The sequence below is a fragment of the Protopterus annectens genome, chromosome 4.part0 (genome assembly GCF_019279795.1).
Source record: "Protopterus annectens isolate FY-2018-M chromosome 4.part0, PAN1.0, whole genome shotgun sequence".
In the NCBI taxonomy this organism is placed as follows: Eukaryota; Metazoa; Chordata; order Ceratodontiformes; family Protopteridae; genus Protopterus; species Protopterus annectens.
The window spans coordinates 522,522,764-522,545,133 of NC_056733.1; the positions used below are offsets into that span (position 1 = coordinate 522,522,764).

At 40.7% G+C, this 22,370-nt stretch overlaps 1 protein-coding gene across 2 annotated transcripts in view; it reads right to left on the bottom strand.

Annotated features, from left to right (window-relative positions):
• TPCN1 (two pore segment channel 1) overlaps positions 1-22,370 on the bottom strand; it is a 1,721,246-nt gene that overhangs the window by 721,221 nt on the left and 977,655 nt on the right. The window lies entirely within an intron of this gene.

A 22,370-nucleotide genomic window follows, 5' to 3' on the forward strand; every position in this document is an offset into this window, starting at 1 on the left:
GACATCATCCATTGCCAGACTCTCAAGGCTTTGCGGCATTAGGGGTAAATACGTGTTCCTCCCTGTTTGTTGATGTACCAGACTACTGACAAGTTGTCTGTCCACACTTTAATCACATGTTTGGAGAGACTGTCCTGAAAGGCCTGCAGCACTAGGACTGCCTTCATCTCCAGAACACTAAAGATTGACCTCTAAGTGTGACCATGTGCCCTGAACTGTCTTCCCTTTGAAACACACTCCCCCCCAACTCACCTTAGTATGGAAGTGTTCACTTTCACAACTGCCACTGTGGAATTTGTTTGGAATGGTTTTCTATTTATCACAGGAGGAGACATTATCCATTAAGATATATGCTGTCTGCAGATCTGAGTCAACTTTATTTTGGAGTGGAGTGGGTGGATTCTTTGAGATTACTGTACCACTAAAGTCCATTGAAGGACCTTCATAAAGTATCTGGCAAGAGTAATCATAAGAATTGTGGATGCCATAAGACCCAACAGCCAAAGGAACAACCTTGCTTGAGAACAGTGGTGTTGAAGCAATTGCATGGCAGTGAGACAAAGACAGGGGAACTCTGAATATTGGGAGACAGGCAATCTGTCAGGCTGTGTCCAGGTGACATGCAATAAATTCTATTTGTTGAGAAGGCATAAGGTGAGTCTTGGGGATGTTGTCAGTAATCCCTAGCTTCTGTAACAGTCAGAGCAAAAGGTCCCAGTGGGGCGATAAGAGACTGTCAGTTGTAGCTGTAAGGAGCCAACTGTCAAGATATGGGAAAAGCATAGATCCATAGAAGGCATAAGTGTGCTGCTACTACTGCCATGAATTTGGTGTACACCAGGGGGATGTGGTGAGTCCTAAGGGCACAGCTCTGAACTGATAGTGCTTGACTCCCAGCTGGAATGGAGAAACCACCTTGAATGCTTCTCTATCTTCACATGATAATATGCATCCTTAAGGTCTATCAAATACATCCAATCACCTTGCTTCAGTAGAGGCAAAATGGACTGTAGAGTGACCATCCAGAATTTTGTCTGCTTGACATACTGATTCAAATGATTCATGTCTAAAATGGGCCTGAGGTCCCCAGTTTTCTTGGATACTAAAAAGAGCCAAGAGTAGACTCCAGATTCTATCTAGTCTGCTAGGAATGGTTGGATGTCTCTTTTTCTAACAGTTTGGAAATCTCTGCTGCTGCAGGTTCCCATTGATTGGGTTGGATGTCAGAAACTCTTTTCTTTTCGACAGGGGAAAGTGGAAATGGTACACAGTAACCTCTGGAGATAATGTTTAACACCAATGAATCTATGGTTATGCTTTGCCAGGCTTGTGTGTTCAAAGATAAGTGTCCCTGACTGCCTCCAGAGTGCAGCAGTCAGGCAAGCCTTCAGGGATACTGCAAGGGCTTTTCGGAGAATGGTCCAGGAAAACCCTGATTCTGTGGTCTGCCCCTGGGACAATTATTATTGCCTCCAGCTCTGTCATGAGGAGTTCTATCTCCAGCAGTTTCCTGATAAGGACTCCGTGATTTCCTGAACCTCATCCTCTTTCCAGTCCACTGATTCCTAGAGTAGGATCTCTGGGGTATGGAGAAGCAGATACCTACTAGAGAGAAGTCTTACCATCTTGCTGATTCCTGCTGAGCACTTATTTAACTTTGAGCCAGAAAACAGTGGACCCATCAAATGGGTATTATTGAAGGATGTTCTGAGCCTTCTGTAAAGTCACAGAGATGCATCCGGGCATACTGGTGAATAAAAATGCCTGTGCCTGAAGCCTTAGCTCTACCATCAGCTGAATTTCGATAGCAGTTACATGGCTACATTTGATGAAGACTGGAGGATGGACAGCTGTGATACCACTGTCTTCTGGACATCTGCTGGTAATACTCCTTAGACAGATGGAAATTTCCTTCATTGGGTCTCTCTAAAATCTGGTTACATCAGCTAGATAGTTCAGTGCCCTAAAAGCAAAGGTAACTGAAGTGTAAGTCTGTTCCCCAAAGCAGTCCATATCCCTAAACTCTTTTATTAGAGGATAGACCAAGGAACTCTCTTGGAACAGTTCCTTTTTCTTGGCTGCTGCTACAGCTGTATCTACTAGAGAATGGTTGCTCCAATGTTTCCAGTCTGCGGGTGTGGATAGGATTTGGTCTGGCTTCCTGGAGCCAGGCTTCACGACATCAGGGTCTCTCCATGCCCGCTGAGTCATCAGATCAAAAAACGATCAATGTGTGGTACCATACAGGAGGAATATGAGCAGAACCCAAAGACTTCCAAGAACACAGATTTGTCAGGAGAAGGGGTAACTGTGGACCATACACTTCTCTGTTCCATCAATTCCAAAATCTTGCCAAATGTGATGTCCTCAGAAAGTGATCTTGGGAAGCCTTCACCCTCATCCACATCCATGTCTTCTGTGACAGACTCAAGTGAAGAGTCTAGGTGCTTCTAACTGCACGTCTGTTATCTACGAACCATTAGAGGGGGAATATTAGAGGATTCAGAATTAGGCTGGGAGCTAACATAGCTGGAAACCTGGGAAGTCTGTGAGACCATCTGTCCCTGTCTGACAGAAGGATGAGAAACAGAAGCTGATCCAAGCTGAACTTCGGACACTGCCAACCTTGAGGACAGTGCCTTGTCCCCAAGCATCAATAGTACTCAATGGAAAGCCTTGAAGGCTGAAGAAGCCATCGGCACCTCAGATAGAATGGAAACCTCAGAACTGATGGGTCTTGACCCTGAGACTAATCTCTGTGGTAAACTATCTAGCATTAAAGCCCCAAGGTGAAGAGATGACTCTGACAATTTTGGGGTTGACACCGAATCTTTGGCTCAGAGATTCTTCCAGATCCAAACACGTCCGACCCAAAAGAAGAAGGGAACCAATTAGCAAAGTTAACTGAACTACTGGCTTCAACAAAGGTGGTCCAGGGCAGATCAGGCCTAAAGCTATCAGTGCTGATGGCCACACCAGTACCAGAAAAGAGGGGTACAAGGACAAGCACTCAGTGCATTCCCAAAAGATGGGACCAAGAGAACCCCAAGCTGTATTTGCAACCTGAGAAATGTTCTCATCATTCTGTCAACATCCTGTTCAGTCAAACTCCTCAGAGACCTGGAAGATGACACTACTGATGGTGGTCTGGAGTACTGCTTCTCCTGAAGAATAGGAGAGTGAAGTCTGGGGCTGACTGGTTCTAGTGAAAACCGCAGCTGAGATGGAGATGTATGGTGCTGAGAGACTATTGGCTCTGATAGCCTCCATACCTTTGGATCTGATTCCAATGACTGTGAAGGATCTGGAGACCGCTTACAGAACTTCTTAAAGTCCCCTTTCTCTTTTGGCTTTTCCTTAGGGTTTTCTTTATCCCTATCTGCATCTGGTTTCTCCCTGGCTTTCTTGTCCTTAGTTCTAGGAGAGGAAGTAGAAGAGGAAGTAGTAGGGACAGCAGACTCAATCTGGGAAGAAAGGAGTCCATTAACATTCATTTTTTCTCATTCCATCTGTAAAGCTCGAGTACTGAAGGAAGCACAGGCTTGGTAAAAAGCATCCAAATGGACTGTTAAACAACATACACACAGATATTGTGGGTCCGGGGGGGGGGGGGGCAGTTTATGCCTAACACTACTTGCACATTTTAAATCCCTGACCATCAGCCATATGGAAAAACACACACATATACAATAATAATAACTGATGGACTAAACTAATCTAAGTAATTATACACTAAATATAACTATTCTAAACACTTCTATAAAACATTTCTATAAAACACACTTAGCTACAACCTAAAAAAAACTAGTATCTAAACAGCTTTAAGAACTAGAAAACACACCTATGCTACCTAAGAAAAATCAAAAGACAGTTTTATCATAAACTAGAGAGAGTAAAACTCTCTTGGTAAGGAAGGAGTTGGAGAAAAATTATCACAAAGGATATGCAATAAATAAGCCCTTGTATGCACGACTGAACACTTCAGGCAGCAAACACGATCTAAAGTAGTAGAGTGGAAACCATGGCATTATAGGAAGGGGAGGAGTCAGAGCCCTGTAACCGAAAAGCTTCAAGATTGGTGTCAAGATCGATCTGACAACCCACAGCTGAAATGGAAGAAAATACCCAACACTGTATCAAATTTTTTGCTTTCTCTTATTGTGAATGCTTGGCACTCTCAGAGGACATGTCTGGTTAAACAGGTGGCAAATGAGATCTCAGATAAATCAGTTAGATGGAGAAAATTGTGGGTAGGGGAGAAGTCAGAGCTCTCATATACAATACTCGGGTATAAGGTGTCAGAGTTGGATCTGACAACCCAAACACTAATTCGGACAAAAACAGACAACACGGGATCAATGATGATAAAAAAATACCACTATTGCTGGTGGGTCTTGATGCAGGGAAAGAATTTGTCATCGTAAGTTGAGATTTTATGAGTAGGGCAACAGAAGCATTTGCATTCCCTGAGTGAAACAATAAGGTTAATTATTAGGATAAATGAAGGATCAGAGGTAAGAATTAAAGTGGGCGGCATCCCCTCTGATAACTTGTGTTTGAACATAGGAAACAGACAGGGGTGTCCTCTTTCCTTTTAGCATTTACATTACATTTAGAACCACTGCTAAAGAAAAAGACACTCAATAAATTCAAGGATATAATTGGTATGGCAATCAAGAAAAGCTGACTTTATTTACAGATGGTATTACTTTGTACTTCAGATATTACTTTTGCACTTTGCACTTCAGAAATCCTGAAAAGGACATCTAGGTGGTGTGGAACAGTTTCAAGTCTTTTGTGGGTATAAAATTAATGAAGATAAAACAAAGGCTACAGCCACAAATTATGTATCCAGACAAGAAATGGTTCAACAATATCCATATTTAAGGGTCTCACAATAAGAAAAAGTATTTAGGAGTTCAGATTAAAAAGGCTTCTGTTATGGCATCTAAGGATATGTGGGAAGAAACTAAAGAAAAGATAATAAAAAAAATGAGAAACTGTAAGCACTTATTTATGGCTACGGATAGTAAGATACAAGCAATGAAAATGTTTTTAGTCCTTTTAGTTTTATATACTGGTCAGGTATATATTTATCAACCAAAGGAGAAGTTATGGACAATAATTAATAACAAGTAGAAGAAATTTATCTGCAAAGGGGAAGAGAGAAAGGGTTAAGTGGGCTAAGCTGATCCTTGACATTTGATGGATTTGCTTAGCATGAAAATCTGACTGGATTTTTCAGTGAAGGCCCTGGGAGAAAAGCTCTAAATTATTACAAAATGTTTTAAGAACAATAATTTTACAATCTTCAAAAATAAAACAAAAACATCAGCAGTTTAAATAATTATAACAAATTAGACATAATATAAAAACACTGGTCAAGAATGGATTCAAGTTATATGACAGTCATTTAATATTTAGAGAAATTTTAGACAGTTTGTAGAGAAATTAAAGCTAAGCTGGTCTAATACAAACAGGAACTGCAACATGAAGTAAGGGAAAATAGGCTCATGGCATATTTAGAGAGAAAGTCAGGAAGTAAGTGAAGAAAGGAGAGTAAGGAGGTATAAGAAATTAAAAGGTTCACATTTAGGGATATAGTTTACCCTGGTTTTGAGCAAGAACAGAGCCAGATTTAACTAAGAAGCCTTTCACAGTGGTTTTGAAAGATGGTGGTGGGGGAGTACTAACCTGATGGATACAGGTAAGGAGTTCCAGGTCTGAGTAACACTGTATGTGTACAGACAATGCCCAGCAGATCTGATAGGATTGTAGGCAGACAGGAGTTTTTGGTCACTGGATCTCAACGACCAACTCAGAACATAGGTGTGTAGAATGTTTATTAGTGCTAGACAGGCAGATGGATGCTGGATAATTTTATAGGTGGTAAGAAGCTATGTATATGTTAGCTGATGAGGCAGTTCTGACCAATTTAGGCTTTTTAGTGCTACAATGTAGTGGGTGCTGAAAGGGGTATTTGCTGCAAATTTAGCAACTTTGTTACAGCATTGTTCAAGTTTTAATTTTTGTGAAGCCTAAATGTTAGTGAGGAAGACAGCTCCAGAAAGAAGTGTGGGAAGGAGATAAATAGTCGCAAGTATAGCTTTATTTGTGTCTGTGATGAAGTTTTTAGCTCTGTAAAGCATCCTTAGTTTTTTATGAGTTTTTCTTATGCAATGTTGTATATGCAGGTGGATTGCAAGATTATCATCCACTATCACCCCTAAAAACTTGCTATTAGAAGTAATTTCAATGGTTATATTATCAAGAGAGAGGACTTCAAATTTTTTTTTTCATGAGAGAAGGATTTGGGGAAAAACATAGTAGATTGGACTTTTTTGGGTTCAGCAGGAGTTGTGAGTTACGAAGCCATGATTCAGTTGCCAATAAAGCTTCCTGAGTAATTATTTGGAGTTGTACCATGTTGTCAGATGTGCAAATGAGAGTGGAATCATCTACGTATTGTATTAGGGCGGCCTGTTGTGTGGATGTATAGAAGGTGTTGGTGAAAATGTTAAAGAGGAGGGGACTAAGGTAGAGCCTTGTGGTACACTGGTGGTGACTGACAGGTAAGGAGAGAGTGTGGAGTGTCATTTTACTAACTGACACCTATTGGATAGATAGCCTTTGAACCACAGAAGGGTGTGCTAAGAGAGACCTAGTGAGGGCATTTGAAATAAAAGTTTTCTGTGGCAAACTGTGTCAACGGCTTTAGACAATTCTAAAATAAAGAACAGACTAGTTTGCCATTACCTCTAGCTTTACTGACAGTATCTATATGTTAGAAGGGCAATGCTAGCACTATGAGAAGGACGGAAGCCATGTTGTGTACAGAACATGAGTTTTTCCTGCAGAAGATAGTCTAGCAATTGTTTCTGAATACACTTTTCAAGTATTCTGGCAAGGGGAGATAAGATTGCTATAGGTCTGAAATTATTAATGTGTGATGAATTTCCTCATTTGTAAAAAGGGATAATGTGTGACTTTTTCCAGAGACAGAAAAAGTGGGATTCCTGGACTGACCTATTTATAAGAATTGAGGCAGGATAGGCAATGCTACTGGCTGCTATTTTAAGCGCTTGCTTGGAAGGTCCTCAGAGGAAGAAGAGTACAGTTTAAGTTTGTTTAAGCGTAGTTTTATATAGGATGTGGGCTTAGGTATGAAGGTGAAAATGGATATGGTGATGATATTCGGCTGTTGGGCAGGATTGGGATTAGATGTTGAGGAATCCTTGGTTAGAGATGCTATACTATCTTTAAAATAAGAGTTGAACTGTACTGCAGTTTTGAGTGGTGAGTTACCGGGACAAGGGTTTGGCGTTGAATTTTTGGCCTGGATATAAGATTTCTTTAATAGATGTCCACATGTTTTAGGGTTCTGTTTAGTATTATTATGAAATGTTATTATAGTATATGTTTTGTCTTTATTTATTTGCTTTTTAGTATGATTATGAAGCATTCTGAAGTTTTCAAGATATTGGGATATTTTATATTTCTGACATTCTTTCCACTTTTTCTCTATCCTGCATTAGCACTCTACTCTTTTTGGATAACTGCATTATTTGTTTTTAGTATCTTCCTTATAAGAGGTGCAAGGATATTAAGGATATTTAGAAAAGTTATACTGAATTCATTTACAGCACTGTCTAAGGGCAGGATTTTTAGGAAGTTCCAGTTAATAGATGATAGAGCAGTAAAGACCATTTCTGGGTTAAACTAGGAAAAGGCTGCAGGTTATAAATATGCTGTTTAACTGGATGTGTGAAATATCTGGTCGTATAGATTGGGAGATAATCACTGAGAGTCTGACATTGTACCTGTGGTGGTGTATTTGCTAGGGTGCGATACTAGGATCCAGTCTAATAGGGAATTTGATGTCTTGCTGTAATGTATGAGGCTACTAACTGGTTGTGTGAAGCCATATAAGTTCATGCTAGATGTAGGGGACTTAGTGCTTATGTCTAACCAACTGACATTCACATCACCTGGCAGTATATTTTTTGTAGAAATGTTATGGATATCCAATGTAGGACATCTTCCAGTATAGCTATACTGTTGCCAGGAGGGATGTAAAGGACAATAATACATGTTTGTTTACAACTGTTTATTTTGAGGAAAGCACTGAGAAGCTCTGCTGAACTGAATTTTGGTATTGGTTTGCTGTAAGGGGAAATGTGGTAGATGTTGGAAAATATTAAAGCAATAACACCACATTTCTTCTTTATACGGTCATTACGGATAATATTACAGCTAGAAGGTATAATTTCAGAGTTCTTTACGCTGGGTTTAAGCTGAGGTTCAGTTACAGCGAGAACATCAGGCTTTTCTTTGGTAATCTAGGCATGTAGTTCAGTAGTTTTATTTTTTAGGCTTCTAGTATTTATTGCAGCAAATATTAGATCAGCTGTCATTGGATTACAGAAGTGTGTGGGAGAGAATTATTTTTGTGTTCATTGTGATAGGTGGGGCCAGGATTAGGGTGTATATCCCCTCCTAGAAGGATTTTAATATATTGGGGAATTATGCATACTTGTTTTTGGAAAGGATTCTTACACTTAATTTTGTTTTGGTTTGAGTTGAAGTGCAGTTAATCAGTCTATATGTGGAATAAAGATGAGGGGCAATATTAAACAGCTTTGGTGCAATGTATGGAGAGTGCAAAGAGGAAGTAAGGATAACTGGTTGAGACAGAGTTGGAATGATGTTGACAGACATTACTGAGTCAAAGTAGCATGAAAGACAGCACAACAGGATGAGAAGAATAGACAATAAGCTGAAGAGTAGCATAACTGAGTACAGGAATCTGTAACTTATAGATGTCAAATAGTAGGGAAGTAATCAAGAAGGAAACAAGGAGCTGCAGGCAGTAGGAGGTTCAGTGATGGTAGACTCGCAAAGCTGGTAGAGGATGGGTAAAAAGAGAAGTATTTTCTATAAAATAAGAGAGTTACACTGACCTGGTATTGTCTCTGGAATGTAAGAAATACAGGGGTATGAAAGGCTAGAGTATGTATCGAGATCAGATTTAGTGACTCTGATATGAAAGAAAGAGAAAAACTCTGCTAAACTGTAATATTATATTGAGCAATAAAATTAGTACTTATACAAAATCAGATGGAGGAAGGACCGCAGTAAGTCACATCAACAGAAAACAGGGAGGTGGAGATGGAATTTAGGATTTCTTGATTTGAAGGGATTTTTAGAACTGCACATTCAAGGCTCATATATATAACACAAGCAGAAAGCTATAATTCAAAGTGGAAAGGGATGATAATAAAGCAGGACACAGTTCAAGCAACAAGGAGAGATGGGATTTTGGATGCAGATCTTCAAGGAGAATAATAACCATACAGAATATAAAGCTTCAGAAAGTATTAAAAACTAAACAAATACTGGAATGGAGACAGGAAATGTGAAAAGGGATAACTGAAAGTAGGGGTACAGAAAAGAGGCAAGGGGGGGGGGGCTGGAATTTACCAGAGAAAACTGACAAAGGAACCAAGGAATTAGGATCAAATAACTAGAAAAGGAAAGGTAACAACAACATAAACAGAATGGTTTGGAAAGACAGGTATACCTCACAGGGGATACCACTACTGCGCAACAGACTTTCCATCCACAAAAAAACAAAGTTCATCCCTGTCCATATTCAAGCGCAACTTAGCTTTATGGATGGGAAGCAAACAAGTTAATCCTAGGACTGCCCCATGTACTTCTAATGCCCACAGACAGCTTCTAAGTGCTTTATTCCTTGCTTGGATCCCCTCAAAGTATTTGTGGTATGAACCCAGTTATTCTCATTAAGGTAATATACAACTATTGAGCAAGGGATAGGTAAGGTCAATCTATAACCAAATGGGATAGGTTATTTTGAGTACAAAAAGGAAACTGATTAAGTTTAAAATGGCCCACAAGGGTAGCTAGCCTAGTATTTACTTATGAACCTACAAAGAAAGTGGGATGATGCCAAGAAGAAGTTTGGTCTGCAGACAAGAAAATGCCTTTCCTACCAAGGATTGATATCAGAGTACAGGCAAAGAGAAAGCGAAAGAGAGGACTCATGAGTAAAAGATCTGGCCTAGAGGGTTTTTTAGTTAAATCTAGAACAGAAGCTGCTGGTGAAACTGTAAGAATCAGAGGAGGTGAGAAAGACTGGGAAAAGAAACTAAAAAAGCTACATGGAAACAATGGAAGGACATGTATATGGCTCTCAAGTATGCAACAAAGTCCAGAAAGTTTAGGATTTTTTCTTGGAAGTGTTTGCACAGGTATTTGTAATCAATCAAAAGCAGACTTTTCAAAGAATTTTCTATTAGGTAGATAGCAAATGCTGGAGATGTGACAGGGAAGAAAGAAATATCTGGGAACATGTCTTTGGGATTGTTATGAGTTGGCAGTTTTTCAAAATGCCCTACAGAGTACTCTGAGAGAAATATCTTCGGAGGAAATTGCTGTAGCTAAGGAAATTAATCTTTTGGGCTGGGACAAAGGATCTGAATTGCCTAGACATAGTAAGACCTTAGTTTAATTCTACTGACTGCCAAAAAAAGAAATTATTAGAAAATGGAAATCAAAATCTAAACCAACAGTATCTGAAGTATTAAATATTGCAAAAGAGGTAAAATAACTGTAAGAGGCATCTTTAGAAAAGGGAAGGAGCAAATGGAATTTGTGGGAACAATATATGCAGAATAATGATTAGGAGGAGGAGTGAGGTTTAAGGGAAAGAAGGAACTAAGCAATTTACGTAATGTTGGACTGAATGTCAGCTGTTATAAAAAAAAAGAAAACATATGTAATGCACAATGTATATAAATGGAAAAAATGTTAATATGGTTAATTTTCTTTTCTATTACTGTTAGTGTGCCTATGTCTTAAGTGATAATTTAATAAAGGTGTTTATAAAAGAAAAGAAAATTAATGGCCGGGAGTTTAAGACAACAAACTATTTTTCTTGCAAAACATCTCTGTTGTATATGCTGTAATATGGTCCCGTGATCTACTTTATATGGGTGTAGCTACTGGGAACTCTAATTTTAAGACTGCAGGAATCTGTCAAGATCATTAAACTAAAAGCCCCAGTGCACAATATTTGAACATAGTACACCAATGCAATGTCAGTTCTTTAAAAGCATGCATTTCAGGAAGGATTATTACATGTATTAGAGGTGGCTGTTCTGTTAAGGATTTATTACTGCTTAAAGGAAGTCTTTTTTAAAATACTGTGCACATACACTTTACGGAACACAGAATGTAACTGGAAAGAACAGAACTATGGCACAACAACAGGCAAAAACAGCGAACTTCTTTTTTTCACGGGTTAGGGGTAAGGAAGTGAGGCAGCAACTGGAAAAAGACAGGTGGAATTCCACATCACATGAGTAAGACTGCAGCTTTTAATTCTGAAATTTCAGCTACTAATTCTTCAATACGATTTATATTGTTGGAGCTGGGATAATAGTGATTAGTTACTAATATTTTGGCAGTGTTAAATCTACATTTAAAATCCATATCTACAATAATGCCACAAATTCATGAGATAAATTTTGCTACATTTTGCTTTATATATGTGAAAGTTTACTTGTCCTGAACACCTAAAAAGATATATGCAAAGAACTTTTTATCCCATCAGATAACTATATACAGTCGAATGGTGATGGAGGGTGGGTGCTGTTACTGCAGCAGTTAGGAATTTGAAAACCCACTATTATGGTAAGTTACTAACACAACTGTACTATGTTCATTATTCTCAATGCTGCAGTAGCCTTTGGCTATGTGGGTGGACTACCAAAACTTATCCAGCCCAAGAGAAGGAAGGATAATGATCCAGGAGCTCCTAGAGAATGGTCCTAGTAAGGCCAGTCCTAGACTTGGAAAAGGAATCCAGTATGTAATGCTTTGTATAAGCATGTACAGAGGATCACATAGTTGCATCTACACTGCTTCCAGAGTCCACCCCTTTCCAATAAGCCATCAAAAAAGGGTCTACTAGAATGTGCTTTAATCCGGCAGAAAATGTTTTATCATAGTGGGAGCAAAAAGAAAACACGTAGCGAGGAACAACCAACTAAAATAATCTGAATTGATACATACTAGGAACATCACAGCTGTATAGTATACTGAAGATAACATCCAAGTTACAAAAGGCATGACTAGAGTATATAGAATCCATTCCTTCTGCCATTCAAATTCTAAAAGAAACAAGGAACACAGATGGCTAGATTCAAGCTATATTCTGAAAGTTGTAAGTACATACACGGGTGATTTTTTTTCCTACAGATAACCTTATATGCATGGAAAAGCAAAACAGTTAACCCACCAAGAATAATAGATACTCTCCTGCAGACATCAGAGCAATAAACTAGCGAGTCTACCAAAAAATGAACTGAAATCAGCCAGTAAAGTTAGTTCAGACATGGAAATAACTTTCCCAGCAAAAAGTGTAGGAATCTAATTGTTACCTGAATAACAGACGACCTTACATATCAACAGAAAAAAAAACTCTTTGTAGAACTGCTTGGGCAAAATCTAAAATGAAGACGAGAACCCATGGGGTAGACATGTTTAAATGTCTGACAAATACCCCTTGCCAAAGGAATAAACTGGCCATAGGATCACACAACATTATGAGAACCAGAGGTAATAATTCCTGGATAAAGCCCTTGCTATAAGTGAAGAACCATGAAGAAAATCTTCTCCACAAGTTAACATAAGATTTCCTCGTAGCAGGATTTATTGCCTCCTTTAGTACCTAATGCATCATCAAAAAGGTGCATAAAAGGTATTAGAAATGAATCCCCAGGCAGTCAGTTGGAGTTGCTTCAGACTGGGGTGTATCAAACTACTTTATATGAGAATATCCAGTCTGTGAAGAAGCTTGTTATAATTGTCCCTGGCCAATTTCATAAGAAGGGTGAACTGATGTTGCCTGAGCCAGATGGGTGTCACCATGATAATTTTGGGAGAGTCCTAAATCTTCAGAATAACTGCACACATGAGTATTCCCAACCATGGGAATGAAAATGCATGTTTTCTAGGTCTGCCAGTAATGAGTCCTGCTGCAGAACTTACTTAATTGTCTGTTTTGAAAGAAGTCAAGCAGATCTAGTTGAGGTGATTCCCACAACTAGATCCAGTCCTGGAAGACGACCCCCCCCCCATTCAATTCCATTCCGGAAGGTCTGTCTTGGTCATACTCAGCTTTTCTGCCAATACATTTTGCTCTGACAGTACATAAGATACTTGCAGGTTATACAATGCTGTAGAGCTAACTCTCAAGCCATCTTAGCAAGCTTGAACTGTAAGACCTGGTGCTATCCCTGTTTGCTATGTAATGGATCACTGTGCTTTCATCTGTAATCATTTGTAATGGTCCCAAGGACCACGGGTATTGAAAAGATTCTATAGCATTGATCTTAGTTAATATCTTTTTTGACATTTATGTGCTTTAGTCTGTCTGACCTGTCCCAGAGGCCTCACACTTCTATCCCCATACAAACTGCTACCAAAACAAAACCTGAAGCAGTTTATTGCCATCACCAATGCGTTTTTTTCTTGATAAAACCCAAAATTGGAATCAGAGCATCCCATAGGATGAAAATGCTGGGTCCAAATGTTTTTTACAACCACTGAATTATTGTCATGTACAACTTGGCAAGAGGAATCATGAGATTCATAGAAGCCATGAACCCTAAAATCCCGAGATGTTCTCTGGTTGAAGTCTCAGACAGGTTGGAGACGATCAGGAAAATTATCAGATACAAATTCACTTTTTCCTGTGTCAGGAATGTCTTTGAAGAGATGTATTGACAAGGCTGACTAAACACACGATCGTATGTGATGAAATGAAGGAGGATTTTTGAACTTTTGTCTGAAAGCCCAGACTGATAAGGAATGAAGAATCCCATGTGAAGGGCTCCTGACATCTGACAAAACACTCTGCAAAGATCATTAAGTCATCTAAATAAAGAAAATGTGAATGCCCTGCAGTCTGCAATGAACTATCCTTGGAGCTTGACATTTTGTATACACTCTAGGAGCTGTAGCTAACACAAGGGCTAATGCAGAGAATTGATAATGTGACCCAGACAAAGAATATGAGAAATTTTCTGAAGCCTGAGGCTATCAAAATCTGATGGTAAGCATGTTTTAGGTCTAATATTGCCATAAAACTCAGAAAAGAATTACACTAAATTGTCAACATTTGAATCTTGCTACTTTCACAAAGTGGTTTAAAAAAAAGGCAAGATCAAGAACTGATCACCAGGGAAGCTTGTTCTTTGAAACCAAAAACATCCTGGAGTAGATGCCATCCTCCCTTTGGTACAAAGGTACTGGTTGTAAGATTCATAGGAAAAACACATGTGTTGAAGAACCTGATGATAAATCTCTGTTTGGTTAGGAGGGTAGGTAGGAATTACGTACCCATTACAACCTAAAGGCTTTGGTATACTGGCCGGACGTCGGGCAATGCTTGGCAGGGAATCCCTACTGTAAAGAATAGAGCAACAGTGATATGGAAGGACATCAGGTAAAATGTCTTTGGACTGGCAGTGTATAAACCTTTTTTTCTTTCTTAGGGAAATCCCTGGAAGAAGAATGACTAAGAGATGGCACTTCATCCCCAGCAAGCAGTTTCCTTCCCGACCCCTCCAAGAACATCTTGGACAAACTCCCAATCCTAACAAAGACGGTTCTTCCATAACCAGACTGTACAATGGAACAGAGGATGTGGCTAACCTCCCGTCCATGGTGGTGAAAGGGACTACACCAGTGGAACCCAGAGAAACCAGTGAGTGATCTGAGGAATAACAAATGGCCACTACAGAGTTATCCACCAGTGACAGAGGCACTTTATGAGCCCACATTATAGGCAAATACTCCTAGTTTCTAATTTGTTTTTTTTCTGTTTGGGATAAATGTGAGTAGAAACAGCAGAACACATGTAAGAATCCATGCTGTAGCTGAGGGGGAAGTCTGATTGCTGGTAAGCATTCTGGGAAGTGTCGGTTAGATAACTGTTCACATGCAGCACACACTTCCACTTCCACACACAGTCCCACAAAATTCAAAAGTAGAAACACACAGAACTCAAAAACCCTAACTCTAAGTCACTTTTATAGAAGGTACACATAATGAAAACAAGATATGATGATAAGTTGTCACAAAGTGTACATGAGAACTAAATAGAAAACACATTTTTTGCTTGAAATGTACTTCCTGATGCTTAAATACAGCATCCTCAAGCTGAAAACTAATGAAAGTAACTTGTCATAAAGTGCTCACATGTACCACAGCAGGCAAACACCATTTTAGGTACATAGAAACACTTTCCAATCTTTAAATCCTTATACCTCAGTTAAAATGTCTCAAAAGTAGAACATTTCTCTCACAAAACAGTCCCATTATAAAAAACTTTTGATATTAATAAAAACTGCCAGTTTGTTTATGTCTCCAGTCTGCTAATGACTGGCAGTAGAGTTTTACGTGCTGGCTTGCCGGGCCTAACGCACAACCTTCAACAAAGGAACGCCTATTCACGCATGTCGCCACACAGAAGACGATCTAACTGAGAATCGAACGGGCAATGTCTAACTGTGAGGCGGCAACGGTACCACAGCACCACCACCGCAGTATCTTCACAAAACAAAAAATAGACATAAAAATCTAATATTTTGTGTCCAGAAGGGTTCCCCTAATGGGACTTATATGGCAGAAACGGAGCCTGTAGCCTATTGCTGTCCAGTGAAGCTTCACAGCTGCTTTCCCTTTAGGTGGCATGAAAGTACAGAAGTTGTCTACACTTTCACTGCTGATATCCTTCCAAGGGGCTAAGCCAATGAGCAGTCAGAGTGGTGGTGTGGGAGGGATCCAGAACTTTTTTAAGACAGGCCGGTTGTTGTATCCTGCGCAGGATACAACCCCAAAAAAAGCCAAACGCTACTGCAGCAGTGAGAATGGTGAACATCAATTTTTCAGTTTACCTATACAAATGTACTCACATCAGGTTTTGAACAAAAACTGGATTAGTTTTAATGGATAACTACTTCTTGTGAAAGGCTAGACACTATTCTCGACATGAGGGTTTGATACTCAGAGATCCTGCAGGTGATGGCCAGTGGTAACAAAGAGCAGAACTTTCTAAAACAAAATTTCAATGTCATCAATTCACTAGGCTTAAACAGGAAACAGAACCCTGACAGTGAAGAAGTTCAGATCCCAGGGAGAGGAGTGGTCCTTCAAATGAAGATGAAGATGCAATGCTCCTTTAAGGACCTGCTTGACCAGCTAGTGCTGAGCCATAATCCTGCCCTCCAAAAGCTCAAGATAGATGGAAATACCAGACACAAATCCCTTGACAAAGGGACAAAACTCTAAGGTGCCAGTGGGAGAGCAGGGTCACCAGCAAAAATAAACTAGGCAGTAGAGGGCACAACTTCTTTCTGAGAATTGTTTCCATTTGGAGGTACAGGCCTGGCAACAAAAAGACTTACTGGATAACCCCCAAGACCACAGCTGGGAGAGCTTGATGTATCATAAAGCATTCAGGCCCTGTGATGAAGCAGTTTACACCAAAAGCATAAGGGACAAACTTGGCCAGGACTGGGTCAATTTTCTATACCACCACTGACCTAAGCGACTGAAACCATATTTTCTTAAGCTTCTATGAAAATTAGTTTTGTTCTTCCATGAACTCTGAGATGAGGTGCTGCATCAACAGGAATGGCAGGAAGACATAAAGGAATGTTGCATGCCATGACATGGAAAATACATAGCACCTTGCCGCAATGAACAGACTAAGAAGAAGTCCACATTCTCTTAAGTGGCAGTAAGACTGCCTATTCCCACCTTCCTCATGCTGTTGTGGCTATCTGCCTCATTTACTAATTCAATAAGCCCTGGGGGGTGGGGGTGTTTCAAAAAAAAAAGGTCATCTTGGTGTTTTTGGCAAAACTGATCTAACACAGCCAGGACAAGAGGTTTGGTAAGCTGTATGCTCACCCCCAAGTTGCATCTGTGTATATTGCCCTTCCTCTGAAGATGCTTTAGCCATTAATTGAACTTGGTCACAGTCAGGGCTATACCCACCTCACAACAATGGAGCTACATAGAAATTGGGGTCACAGGGAATGTAGGCCTTAATCCTGTCTTACAAACAATCCTCAGAGAGCTCACCCATATCCTACTATCATTCATCTGCAACATCCTTCTGAAAACGTATCTTGTGAAAATGGCAGTTTAATACCTACAAGGCTATGGTAACTGACAAGAATATGTGTTTCCCAAATCTGTCTGTAGCCAAGGACTCTGACTGTAGCATGCACAGCTGAGTTCTGTAAATCAGGAACCTTAAAATGGGCTGCCTCTGAAATAAGGGTGGGAGGATGACATAATGGTTAAGGTGTTTACCTTAAAGACACAAGGTGTAGGGTTTGATTCTCACATGGGGTAATTGGCTAGGCTTCAAATGGCCCAAAAGGGCAGTTAGCCTAGTACGAACCTATGACCTATATTCACATCCAGTTTGGGAGTCTTTGTCCATATTATGCACTCGGTTGAAGGCCAGAAAATCTGGTCTACTTTCTCTGGCACAGGTACTTCTCTGCCAGTGTTCTTCCATGTTGTCTTGTGCCATCCTGTAGGATGTCCACAACAGGTAGAATCAGCAGGTGGATTGTGGTAGGAGATGGCAAGCTAAGCTATTAGAAGTCTCCTTTGAGAGGGAAGAAGCCAGACCAAACGGGTCAGCTCCTTGTTGCTGCATCAATTGCAGGAATTCCTCAATACAGAGGGGAAATAAATCAATCTCTTCTTCATCACAGGAATCCTCTACTGGACGATCTACTTTAGATTCTAAGTGCTTGCACTTACAAATGCATTTTCTCTGCCTTTTGGGAGAGGAATCCAATGTAGAAGACTCAAACAGTCTTTTTTGAGGCTAGAAGCAACAGGAAATAATGCAGTGGAGAAGACTGTAACATAGTGCCATAGGAGCTGAAGAATGGGAACTCCAGACGCATACAGAAGAAATTGGTAGAATCAACGTCAGTAGAAGTGGTTCTACAGAAAGTAACATTATGGGGTGAAAGGCAGAGAAGATCATGACATATGGATATGTTGTAAGACACACCTTTTTCTGAGGAGAAAGCAATGTTCTAGTCTTAGCTACTTTAAACCAGTCATTTTTGAGACAGCACACAGGAAACGGGAAAGCAAGCCAAAACACAGGAAATCAAAGCACCTATGAAATACTCACAGCAGGTTAATGGAATACATGCCCTAATGAACTAAGAAAAATCAATACTCTGGTCACATTCAAAAAGTTATGTACATTTTATATGGATACCACAATGATCTACATTAAATTTGGTAATACCCTACCACCCAACAAAGGGAGAGGCTTCACCATTCATGCATATATTATTTAGTAGTGTAGTTAGTAAATATCTACTTACTGCTCCAGCATGTTCATTAAAACTATGCTTTCTTTTTCTCCTTACTACCACACTTAACTTACCATGCACCCACATATACAACGAGTCAGTCTTTATTTTTAACTACCTACTTTCTTTTAGTGTTACTTGAACTGCATGCTAAGCAACTCTCTAGTTTCTTTCTTTTAATACATTATTTTATGCGTGCGTGCTTCAAACTTAATTATATGATGCACTATATTGATGTGGGCATTGCATGACTTTCACATGTATATCTGGCTCTAATTTTGTTTGCCTCTCTATAGTATTCTATAATACTCCGCACTTTTACTTTATCATGAGTCCCATTTGGTCAGCTCCCGGTGTTTTCTCCTGTCTACCTGATGAATCTGGGCATCTTGGGGCAATGCAGCAATTGCCTCATGTACACAGACAACCCTCTCCTCCTACCCACCCAACACTATAACCTATGAGAGATGCACTTATATAGCCAAACTGGAAACAAAGCTCTCTTCACCAAAGACTGGACTAGACAGTCAAGAGGAGAAGGTAAACACTTGCACCACACCACACTTATCACATAGTCCCTCAAAACCTACACCACCAAAACACACACACAGAAACACAAAACACACACCTACATTCGCGGAGGCTCTCAATAAAAATCTGCACAAGCAACAGGGACCTCCAAAGCAGAAACGCAATCAACCTCCACCCCCCCAACACAACCCAAATGACACATAGCCCACAAACTCAGTGTGCCACTTGACCACAGCCCATAAGGCATAACAATGTATCCAGCACTCTAGTCATAGGTGACTCTATAGTCAGGCACACTGATGTTCCACTCACCAGGCTAAACAAGGAGTAAGTTACTGTCAGCTGCCTGTCGGGTGCCAGGATCCACCATACAATGCATGCACTCAGGTCACTCCAAAAGTACAAAAATGACTCTGTCATTGTCCACGTTGGTGTGAATGATTTGAGACGTATCTCTCTGGACTAAATGAAAAGAGACATGAAGGAGCTGTCCGATCTTGTAGCCCAGGCAGGTATGACCCTAGCCCTGAGTAGCATCTTGCCATCACCCAGAATGATACCACAGTACAAGGACAAAATGATTGACTTCAACAATTGGCTAAGCTTCTGGTGTCATTCTAAGGGGATCCAGCATCTGTCTGCCTGGGATGACATGATCGACAGACCATGATGCTTTGCCAGAGATGGCCTGCACCTGTCGCCCCTGGGATTCAGGATACTGGCTTAGGCTCTTGCCACCTCTATAGTGCCTTTTTTAGGCAAGGTTCAAATGACAAATTCACCACCGTAACAGGTACAAGCAAGCAAAATCTGAGGGTAATGCTACTCAATGCTAGAAGTTTAAACCTCAAAATGCACTCACTCGAGGCACTCCTTAAAATGGAGAACATCGATATCTGTGCAGTGACAGAGACCTGGTTCAAGGCACCAGACAGCACCCCTGCATTACCAGGCTATAATTCATACCACACCTTTCGACCACCTAATTTGGACCGAAACACTAAACGTGGAGGCGTGTCCATATTCATTAAGGATATCTACACCTCCAGGCTAGTTGCTCAGCATAATGCATACGAGATTATCCAAGTGAAACTAACTCTGGGAAAGACCGCAATCCAAACTGTAGCTTGCTACAGATACCTCACCATGCCCCAGGATTCCCACACCTCATTTCTTGATACACTGGAAAATATTAGGGTACAACCTAACACCCTAACAATGGGCGATTTCAACTACCCCACCATTAACTGGGAAAACTACTCATGTACTAACTCTTTTGCTCAACGTTTTCTGGAATTCATAAATTCCAATGCCTTGAATCAGCTTATCCACACCCCAACCAGGGGCAGCAATATCCTAAACCTGGTGATTACCAACATGGGTAACCAGTGTTCCACACCAGAGGTCAATTCCTCATTGGTCAGATCCGACCACAAGCTAATCACCCTCAACATCCACATACAGCCCGTACTCCCAATTAGGAAAACCACTGTAAAAGAATTTCTTAACTTCACGCTTCTTAAGACAGAAGTGGCAAACTTCACGACACCCATGCAGATGGACAATAGAGGTACAACTGCTGAATCCTACAGAAATGCACTTTATAAGCACTTACACGACTGCATGGATCGTGCAATCCCTAACAGAACCAAGATGCTATCCTCCAAAAAGGAAGACAATCTGGTGGTCCCCTGCCATAAAGAAACTCTACAACAGAAGAAAGAAACTGTTGCAAAAAAGAGTAAAATCCCATGAATGGAGGAGCTCCCTGGTCAGCCTCAGTAAGAAGCTGAGATCCCTCATAAAATCCTCCAAAACTAGTTACAAAAACAAAATTGCCACTGATTCTAAAGACAATCACAAAGCATTCTTTAGCTATGTCAAGAATCTCAATGGCAACACTCAGATCTGCTCTGAGTTACAGAACAATGACACTAAATATACAGAACCAACTGATATTGCCAACATCCTGGCAGATAGATTCAGTGCTAACTTTACCCACCCCCCTCACCCCCTCAAGGGCCCATCTCTATACTGGAAGAATGCAAAGTTCCTGCAATCACGGCTGCACAGGTAAAAACCACTCTCTCCAAAGCCAAGAACACAGCATCCATGGGACCTGACAACATCCCAGGCTGCGTTCTACATGAACTACAGAAAGAACTGGCACCCCCACCTAAGTACCATGTTCACTCATAGCCTCACATCAGGCTTTGTGCCCACTGAATGGCGCACAGCAACGGTTATCCCACTCCACAAAGGGGGAGCCAACATGGACCCCGGGAACTACCACCCCATTAGCCTGACGAGCCTGGTTTGCAAGGCTATGGAACGTATCATCATGGAACCTATAAACAATGACACTGGTAATCTCCAAACTCTGGACACCACCCAGTTCGGGTTTGTAAACGTCAGATCATGTCTCCTAAACCTGAAAGACTTTTTTGAAGTGGTCACCAAAGCCATAGATGAAGGTAAGGTGGTTCACACAGCCTATCTAGCTCTCGCCAAGGCTTTCGACACTATCCCCCACTCTAGAATTATAGACAAACTCACTAAACTAGGTATAAATCCCTATGTCACAAGATGGGTTGCCAACTGGCCCACTAACAGAACTCACACTGTGAAAGTAGCAGACTCCAAATCAGACTTCAGACCCATGACAAGTGGAGTACCACAGGGTTCAGTCCTGGGTCCTCTCCTGTTTGGTATCTACTTCTCTGAAGTACAGGCTAACACAGAAGGGCTTTGGCTAACGAAGTTCGCAGGTGACTGCAAACTAGGAGCCATAATCGAAACTCCTAATGACGTGGACATCCTACAAAAGGGCCTCATTGAGACAGATGCCTGGTGTCAAAGCCATGGCCTCAAGCTCAATGCAAAAAAGTGCATTGTCATCCCTTTTGGTACAAACTCTGTACCCATGAACTACCACATAGGCAGTAGACTACTTAACAGTGAAAGTGTGATAGGAGACCTTGGGACACAGGTGGACAGTAGTCTCTCCTTTGATAATCACATCGCCACAGTAGTCAGGAAAACCTTCTATGTGGCACACCTCATCACAAAAGGTTTCTCATCCAGGAAAAAAGAGGTCATTGTTCCCCTCTACTTGTCACTCATTAGACCATTTATAGAATACAGCGCTGCTTTTGGTATGTACCTCACAAGACATCTACAACAACTGGAAAGGCTGCAGAAATACCTCACAAAGAGGATTACTGGCCTCAAACAGATGCCCTCATGAACCGTCTCAAAAAACTCCAGCTTTACTCCGTCGCATATCGCCTACTCAGTGGCGATCTCTGCCTAACATACAAAGCTATGTCAAACCCAAAGCTGTTGGATATGCTCCACTTAAAGAAATCCCAATCCCTCCGAGCTACACGCTCT